Consider the following 8,233-nt stretch of genomic DNA (forward strand, 5'->3'; position numbering starts at 1 on the left):
GCCAGCACTATACACAGTGCAGGTAGAGCACCGCTTTCCCCTCCTGAGACGTCTGACGGTTTGCCAGAATCTCTTCGAGGCAGTCCGAAAGTCTTTTTCCATGGCCTCTCCGAACTCCTCCCACACCCGAGTTTTTGCTTCAGCCACTGCCCGAGCCGCATTCTGCTTGGCCTGTCGATACCTGTCGGCTGCCTCCGGAGTCCCACAGGCTAACCAAGCCCGATAGGACTCCTTCTTCAGCCTGGTGGCTCCCTTCACCTCTGGTGTCCACCATTTGGTTCGGGGATTACCACCACGGCAGGCACCAACCACCTTGCGGCCGCAGCTCAATGCAGCAGCTTCAGCAATGGAGACGCTGAACATGGTCCATTCGGACTCAATGTCCCCAGTCTCCCTCGGAATGCTGTTGAAGCTCTGCCGGAGGTGTGCGTTGAAGATCTCGCGGACTGGGGCCTCTGCTAGACGTTCCCAGCACACCCTCACTACGCGTTTAGGTGCACCAGGTCTGTCCAGCGTCTTCCCCCGCCACCTGATCCAACTCACCACCAGGTGGTGATCAGTTGACAGCTCAGCCCCTCTCTTTACCCGAGTGTCCAGAACATATGGTCGCAGGTCTGCTGATACGATTACAAAATCGATCATCGACCTACGGCCTAGAGCGTCCTGGTGCCACGTGCACTTATGGACACTCTTATGTTCGAACAGGGTGTTCGTTATGGCCAAACTGTGATTAGCACAGAAGTCCAATAACAGAGCACCGCTCGGGTTCAGATCAGGGAGGCCGTTCCTCCCAATCATGCCCCTCCAGGTCTCGCTGTCGTTACCCACGTGAGCATTGAAGTCTCCCAGCAGGACAACAGAGTCTCCAGGTGGAGCACCCTCCAGCACCCCCCCCCCCCCCTGGGACTCTAAGAAGGCTGGGTACTCTGAACTGCCACTCGGCGCATAAGCGCAGATGACAGTCAGGACCCGTTCCCCGACCCTAAGGCGCAGGGAACAAACCCTCTCGTCCACCGGGAAAAACCCCAACGTACCGGCAGCAAGCCGAGAGGATATTAGGATACCCACCCCAGCCCGCCGCCTCTCACCAGGGGCAACTCCAGACTGAGACAGAGTCCAGCCCCTCTCCAGGAGACTGGTTCCAGAGCCCAAGCCATGCGTAGAGGTGAGCCCGACTATATCTAGCCGGTACCTCTCAACCTCACGCACTAACTCAGGCTCCTTCCCCACCAGAGAGGTGACATTCCATGTCCCTATTGCCAGTCTTGGCAGCCGGGGGTCAGTCCGCCAGGGCCTCCGCTCCTGGCCGCCACCCGGCACACAACGCACCCGACCCCTATGGCGCCTCCTGCGGGTGGTGGGCCTGCGGGAGGATGGGCCCATGTCTCCTCTTCAGGCTGTGCCCGGCCGGGCCCCATGGACTAAGGCCCGGCCACCAGACGCTCGCCCTCGGGCACCCTCCCCGGGCCTGGCTCCAGGGCGGGGCCCCGGTAACCCTATCCCGGGCAGGGTAAACTGTTCCCTCGGTGTCCTTTTCATAAGGGTCTTATGAATCGCTCTTTGTCTGGTCCCCGAACTAACTAACTATTTTTAAAGGCAGTTTATAAGGAGGTATCATAAGAAGGAACTGAGCGCGATTTACTAATATATAGAGTTCAATTCAAAGCTATTTGGTGATTGGACTCATATGGCTCAGCACAGTGAGACTGAATCCCAGCAGTGACAGGAATTAGGGCAGGAGACCCTGGAATCTAGATGCTGGTGGTGGTCAAGATAAAGATGGAGGCTTGGATGGAGCTCTGAGATCCTTGTATGAGATGGAGTTTGGGTAAAGGTGGGTTGCACAAAGAATGGAGGCTGACTGGCTAGAAGAAGGCTGTCAGAAAGAAGACCCAGGAAAGCAGACAGATGAGAGCTTCCTTAGTGAACTTACGAATTAGGTTGATTTTCATGTGCAGGTGAAGCCTGTTACCTCTTTATTCCACGGTGAATCAAGCAGATAAAAGATTTGGAGTTCAACTTTCATTTGTTTACTTTACCCTGGAATTCTGAGCATGAAGTCCAAAGATGTGTTAATGCTGGATACACTAGAATTGTGCATGAGACCACAAGAAATCAGTACATGAGCATGTGTTTTATGAGATAATAGTGGGATGTTCTTGCTTGTTTTGTTTTTGTCTTGGTTTGTTTTTGTTGGTTTTTTTTAGCAAAATGTGTGAGCATGCTTCTGAATTCATCGCGCTTCATTTTACTTCCACGGGCATATCAACTGTATGACAGGTCCCAGTGAAGATATTTTGGGGCTCATATTGTTCTGGAGCAAACACAGCAGTAGCATAATAAATAAAATCAATAGTATAATTTCAGCTTTTGATCAGCATCATGGACAACAACTGCAGTCAGAGGTGAGCAGAGAGGGGCAGTAACGCGTTACTGTAATCTGATTACTTTTTTCTGGTAACGAGTAAAGGGATTACTATTGCAAAAACGGTAATTAGATTACCGTTACTTTCCCGTAGGAACGCTGCGTTACTGCATTACTAAAACCATGATTTTTTTTGCGAGAATGTCTCATGACAGCGACATAAGACGTTGGTGACAACAGCTCTCTGCAGATCAACAGTGAATCATATATCGAGTGCGGGAGAGCGTATGAGCGTGCAGCGTTTAAAGCGTGGAAGTACTGACCTTATTTTGAGTTTGATTCCATAAAAAGTGACAAAAACATTAGTGTCCGTTGTGCGTGGGAAGAAAACTTCTTTTTACAGCGAAACCCCCCCCCCCCCAAACTTCCAAGCGAGCACCAAGTGTGCTACAACGTAATGGGAAACTCAGAGAAACTCGTGGATTCTTCCACTGACTGATGCGGCACACCTGCACCAGGGTAAACCTCCGCCTACCCCACTCCTGCTTTACAGGTGAAAATAGAGCAAAAGGACCGCTAGTCTTTGACTTTATTTATTTTCTGCTGTGTTTTACTTGCATCTATTTGAAAGACTGAGTGTAAACACAAAAAATATTTATGTGCTAGAATGTGCAGAAAATAATTTTAAATGTTAAACAAATATCTTCCAGTCAGAGAATGTTGCATATAATTAAATTTTTGCTTGATGCATAAAGTTAAAAGATTAAAACTAATAAAACAAGTTAAAAAAAAGAGACTTTTCCATTTGATTACATTTTGTATGATGGATTATGTAGAAAAAGTAGAATTGGGCTGAAAGATCTATCGCTTTATCACCTCTTCAGGTTGTAAATCGTGTTTTTAAAAAGTAACTAAGTAACTAAGTAATTAATTACTTTTGAAAATAAGTAATCAGTAAAGTAACGGGATTACTTTTTTGGAGACGTTATCAGTAATTAGTTACTGATTACTTTTTTCAAGTAACTTGACCAACACTGGAGGTGAGGTGAGTGGACACACATATCTAAGCTTATGCTCTAATCCCACATCATATTTTTTAACTAAACTACCAAAATCCCCCAAAGAGATTTAGCTTTGCTGAAGTAACACAAAGACAACTGTGATCTCTACAAGCACAGAAAAAAAGAGAGAACAACAGGTCTTCGCAGACTAGATGAGGTCATCATGACAAATAATCACACTCATTTAAAGAATTGCTCGCTCAATGAGCTTTTCCAGTGGACCAGCTTCTAGATGTAGCACGCACTCACACATGTATTGCAACATATTATTTTTAACATAAATTGGTAGCAATGTTTCAGTCCTTCACATAGACACAAAGGCAAACAACTCACCCATCAGAACTTCGTCTTTCAAGCCTTGCTCACAGCAAAGTCAATGACAGCATTGCTCAGATCCAAAGTCCTGACAGCAAACTCATCCTCTCTCTGCTCTCCTTCCTCTTCTGAGAACCACTTTCATGATTTACTTTCTAACAATAAGACAACAAAACATGCCTAGTTGATGTTAACAGGTTTGCGGGATTTTTCTTAAATGAGAGAGAGACAATGGTCATGAAGGACAGATTCCAGACCTACAACATGGTTTCCACATCCAGATTTTTCCAAACAGGTGCTTGTTTAAATTCATTTCATTAGGGAAAAACTGATGGAACCTTGAATTAAACATAGTGTATCTTATGCTATTTATATTATCAAATATCCACTTTACAAAAGTAATGTGAATAAAATTCTCCAATGTTGTATGAAGCAGTGTTCCTTTGACTTCTTTTGTGTGACTCAGCTCCTCTGTCTTCTGATGCAGACGCATTGCCTATGCTCACCCGGTTCCACATTACTAAGACCCATATTTTGTTGGGTGGTGAATTTGTAGATACATTGAGCCTCCACAGCCTCTAGGTGGCCCTCAAGCTCAGCCTCAGTATCTTTGGGGAGAATTAAAATGACTGGCGGCGCGCACGGGTGCAGCGGCTCTTAGCTCTCCAGTTTGGTGCTCGTTTTTACTTTTAATTTGGATATTTTTGAATGTTTGCAACGCCGCCATCTCTTACAGTCGCCAGAACCTAATTGACCTAGGTTTTAAATATAGTTTGTCTGTTTCTGGCGACTATCAGCGAACACACAACATCCTGGTGGAGATAGCGAGACCGCCAGGGTCACCGTGGATGGTCTGCCCGCCCAGCAAGTGTAGAAGGCGACGGAGGGAAAGAAAGCAAAAGAGGGGATGCCGGTCGGGCTCAGACGCTAGGCTACGCAAACATCCACACCGGCCAGCACTTCCGAGCCTTTTCCTATCGAACGCCAGATCCATCACCCACAAACTTGACGAATTGGAGCTACAGATAGCCAACACAAGCTTTGCACGTAACTGCAGCATTATTCTTATTACGGAGACGTGGCTTCACCCGCTGATTCCCGACGCTGCAGTCGAGTTAGCAGGCCGCACGCTACACCGGCATGACAGAAACAGCAACTCAGGTAAAAGCAGAGGAGGGGGGCTATGTGTTTACGTGCATAACGAGTGGTGTTGTAACAGCAGGATCATTCACACACACTGTTCTCCTGATTTGGAGGTTCTGGCAGTCTCGTGCAGACCTTTTTACATCCCGAGGGAGTTTACAGTAGTTATTGTGATAGCTGTTTATATACCGCCGGATGCTAACTTTAGCACGGCTCTCAGCCTCTTGCTCAACACCATAAACAAACAACAGCTTGCCCACCCCGATGGGGTTTTTATTGTCGCCGGCGACTTTAACAAAGCGTGCCTAAAGACTGTGCTTCCTAAATTTATCCAGTTTGTGGACTTTGCTACGAGAGGAGAACACACTTTGGACCATGTCTATTCAAACATCAGGCATGCTTTCAGAGCGACACCCCTCCCCCACCTGGCTGGATCTGACCACCTCTGCATGTCCCTCACCCCCACCTACACCCCCCTGCTGAGAAAAACAAAGCCCCAGACAAAGACAATAAAAACCTGGCCTGAAGGAGCCCTTTCTCAACTGCAGGACTGCTTCTCAACAACTGTATGGGATTTATTCTCCAGCCACAACCTCCAGGAGTACACGGACACTGTACTCTCGTACATCAGGAACTGTGTTGACAATGTCACCGTCAACAAAAGGGTCAGGGTGTTTCCAAATCAAAAACCCTGGATGAATAGCGAAGTGCAATCCCTCCTAAAAAGCCGCAACACTGCCTTCAAGTCAGGGGACAGGGCTGCGTATAGGGCGGCCAGGGCAGACCTGAGTAGAGGCATCAGGAAAGCTAAGGCTGCCTATAGGAGGAGGATTGAAGATCACTTTGCTGACAACGACCCCAGAAAAATGTGGCAGGGGATCAATCACATTACCAACTACAGAAGCAATAACCAGGCAACATCTAGGACTGATGCCTCACTGGCTGAGGATCTAAACCGTTTCTTCGCCCGCTTTGAGACGACCAAGCCCTCAGCTGCCACACCACTTCCACCCGCCCCCAGCACTGGCACACTAACACTTAGGGAGCACCAAGTGAGGTGTGTTCTAAGGTCAGTGAATCCCAGGAAGGCGGCAGGTCCTGATGGAATACATGGAAAGGTTCTCAGAGCATGTGCTGACGAACTGACCGGAGTCTTCACTAAAATCTTCAACCTTTCCTTGTCATCAAACACCGTCCCGCCCTGCCTCAAAACCTCCACCATCATCCCCATCGCCAAGAAGACAGCTGTGGCCAGCCCAAATGACTACAGGCCTGTTGCACTTACGCCTGTAGTGATGAAGTGCTTTGAGAGACTGGTCTGTCAGCACATCAGGGCCGGTCTGCCTCCCACTCTGGACCCCCACCAATTTGCCTACAGGACAAATCGTTCCACCGAGGACGCTATCACCATAGCGCTCCACACTGCGCTGAGTCACCTGGAGCACCGAGGAAGCTATGTGAGAATGCTCTTTCTGGACTTCAGCTCAGCATTCAATCATATCATCCCGGAGATCCTGGTCCAGAAACTGTCTCACCTGGGACTCTCCACCCCCATCTGCCTCTGGATCAAGGACTTCCTGACAAATAGACCACAGTCTGTCAGACTCGGCCCCCACCGGTCCAGCACCATCACACTCAGCACCGGGTCTCCACAAGGATGTGTTTTGAGTCCCCTCCTGTTTACGCTCTACACATCCGACTGCTCCCCTACCCATCTCTCAAACACCATCATAAAGTTCGCGGATGACACCACAGTGGTTGGACTCATCTCAAGGGGGGATGAGTCGGACTACAGAGATGAGGTCAACAGACTGACTGAGTGGTGTTCAGTTAACAACCTCCAACTGAACACCACGAAAACTAAAGAACTTATCTTGGACTTCAGGAAGGGCAGAGCAGACCCGGCCCCACTTTACATTCACGGGAGCTGTGTGGAGAGGGTACACTCCATGAGGTTTCTGGGCGTGCAGATATCTGATGACCTCTCCTGGACTGCAAATACTACAGCGGTGGTTAAAAAGGCCCAGCAGCGTCTCCACTTTCTGAGAGTGCTCAGGAGGAACAACCTGGAGGAGAGGCTGCTGGTGACATTTTACAGAGCCACCATAGAGAGCATCCTAACGTACGGCATAACAACATGGTATGCAGGGTGCTCAGCTGCAGACAGGAAAGTACTGCAGAGGGTCATCAACACAGCCCAGAAGATCACTGGCTGCTCTCTGCCCAGCCTGGAGGTCACTGCAAACTCTCGGTACCTCAGCAGAGCTGGCAATATCATCAAGGACCACTCTCACCCCAGCAACCAACTGTTTGAACTATTACCGTCAGGCCGACGGTACAGGTCACATAAAACCAGGACAAACAGATTCAGGGATAGCTTCTTTCCCAGAGCTATCACCGTAGTAAATAAGCACAAAAACAATTGAACCTATTCCATACCGTCACTGTCATTATAGTAATGCTGCTATCCTGTATATATTGTACATACTATTGTTTGAGTACTTACGATTGTTTTTTTTGTACTTTTTATATTTTACATTTATATTTATTATTGAAACTTGCACCAAGGGAGTGGCACTCCAATTTCGTTGTACTCTGTACAATGACAATAAAGGCTATTCTATTCTACATTTAATTTAAGAATTAAATGAAGAACATGAACAATGATAAGTTGCAGCGACAGAAAAGCTGTGGCTTGTGTTTGTGGAGTAATCAATTCAAAATCGTGATCGAGGAGTGATGTCTATCGACAGGTAAAGTGGGATCATTGACAGGGTGACATCATGTCAGGAGGCAAATAATGGTAGCCCAAGCCACAGCCTGCCTTGAAGACATCAAAAAGGGCTTATCCATCTCAACCCTCAAGAAAGATGTGCACATCCTAAAATTATCAGCCACTAAAGTACAAGCTCTGCGATGTTTTTGACAGCAGGGTAGGTGAACCAACCATGGATAGGGTGTCACAGATAATGTCACACTCTCTAAGCCCTATATGTACCAAGAGGAGATGACCCTCTAGATTACTGGACCAACATGCCACCATATTCCCTCATCTATTCCAGCTAGCCAATCTTTCCACTTCAACCACATCAGTCTCCCAAGAGAGAATATCATTCAAAGCAGGAGATTTTGTGCAAAAGACAAAATTGTCTCAGTACTGTTGAACACGTTGTTTTTCTTAATAAAAATAATTAAACATGCATAAAACCACACCCTATAAATATTGATTGATGTCTTTATGTGCAGAAGTACAACCTACAATTACTGACTGATTCAAACAAAATATCCTTCCATACAAATAATACTATAAACCAACAGAAAAGGTGACAGACAAAAAGAAAAAGACACA

Source organism: Maylandia zebra, linkage group LG1, assembly GCF_041146795.1.
Source record: "Maylandia zebra isolate NMK-2024a linkage group LG1, Mzebra_GT3a, whole genome shotgun sequence".
In the NCBI taxonomy this organism is placed as follows: Eukaryota; Metazoa; Chordata; class Actinopteri; order Cichliformes; family Cichlidae; genus Maylandia; species Maylandia zebra.